We start from the raw sequence: 1,792 nt of genomic DNA on the forward strand, positions 1-1,792 counted from the left end.
GAAGGTGTACAAATTGAAATGTTTCAATATGCAGGTGCAGCACTGGAGGCATTCATTCATTTATGCCAAGAAATTTGAAATACAGCTTACCTGGCCAACTGATTGGAAGAAATGCATATATTAGTGCCCATTCCAAAAAGAGGTGACCCAATGGAATGTAGAAATAACTGGGCAATCTCATAATCTCACATGCAAGCAAAATTCTTGCTAAAGAGAATTCAAATAACAACTGCAACAGTACATTGACAGAGAACTGATAGAGGTTCAAGCCAGATTTAGATGAAGATGTGAAACAAGGGATATCATTGCTGATGACAGATGGAAGTTGGATGAAAGCAGGGAATACCAGAAAGATGTTTACCTATGCTTTATTGACTACACAAAGGCTTTATATTGTGTGGATCTTGATAAACTATGGACAACATTGCAGAGAACAAGTATTCTGGGGCATTATTTGTGCTCATAAGGAACCTGTACATAGACCAAGAGGCACCTTAATCCTCTTACTGGTTTATCACATCATATCACATCATGGGGGGATAGCTGCATCTCAGCTGCTATAATACCAAGAATCCTTCCCCAGTTAACACAAAATCTTAACTTATCACACCTAACTTTGCACCTTACAGGGTGTATTACATTTGTCCAGGTTGATTGATGTTTGCTGGGTTAGTTGTAAACAAATGGGTTTGATATTCTTTGTCTGGTCTTGGACTACAACCTGCCATGTGATTGGTATGCACCATGCAGGAATTCATCAATAGGCTATGCAAATGAAGTATCTGTGGAAAACTGAGAGGACATTGGTCAGTTCATGGCCCTGTTGGGAGGACCAGGCCTTGAAAGTTACCAAGAGTTTGTGTATATAAGCGGTCAACCCACAGGCATTTTTTAGATAGAAAGAAGCAGGAAGAGACGCTGCCAGAAGAAGCAGAGGCAAAAAGAAGAGATTTGAGAAAAGAAGAGAGAGAAGACAAGAAAACTCATAAAAGGACCGAAACATAGGTCAAAGGCTGTAACACTGAAGACAGTAAGAAGCCCAGGTGGGGCCCAGCAGCAGACAGACAATGACAGTCCTTGAAAGGGACCAGTGGCAGATTCAGTGGTGACAAGCAAAAGGGCCAAGTGGAACCTGTCCTGAGAGGGCTTATAGGAGACCTACACAGTTGAGAGAAACTGAGAGAGCTACAATGAGGAAGGGAGAGTACCTACATGCTTCCTGCTCCTGAGTTACAGCCTCTTGGACCTGATCCTGGGTTGTACCTTGTTTCTTTCTTAATAAACCATTTAAATGTAAATTTGATCTGTGTGGCAATTGCAAGAGGCTATCAACTCAAAATGAAGATAAACAGCTGTAAGCATCCATTAATAATCATAACATGGAATGCATGAAGTATGAATCTAGGAAAATCAGAAATTGTCAAAAATGAAATGGAACACATTAATATTGATATCTTAGGCATTAGTGATCTGAAATGGACTGGTATTGGTCATTTTGAATCTGACAACCACATGGTTTACTATGCCTAGTATGACAAATTGAAGAGGAATGGTGTTGCATTCATTGTCAAAAAGAACTTACCTAAATCAGTCATGAAGTACAACACTGTCTATGATAGGATAATATCCATGTGCCTACAGGATTACAGAAGGCCAGTTAATACCACTATTATTCAAATTTATGCACCAACCACTAAACCCAGTGAGGATGAAATAGAAGAATTCTACCAACTTCTTCAATCTGAAATTGAGCAAACATGCAATCAAGATATATTGATCATTAGTGGTGATT

The sequence above is a fragment of the Chrysochloris asiatica genome, unplaced genomic scaffold (assembly GCF_000296735.1).
Source record: "Chrysochloris asiatica unplaced genomic scaffold, ChrAsi1.0 scaffold00042, whole genome shotgun sequence".
Classification (NCBI taxonomy): Eukaryota; Metazoa; Chordata; class Mammalia; order Afrosoricida; family Chrysochloridae; genus Chrysochloris; species Chrysochloris asiatica.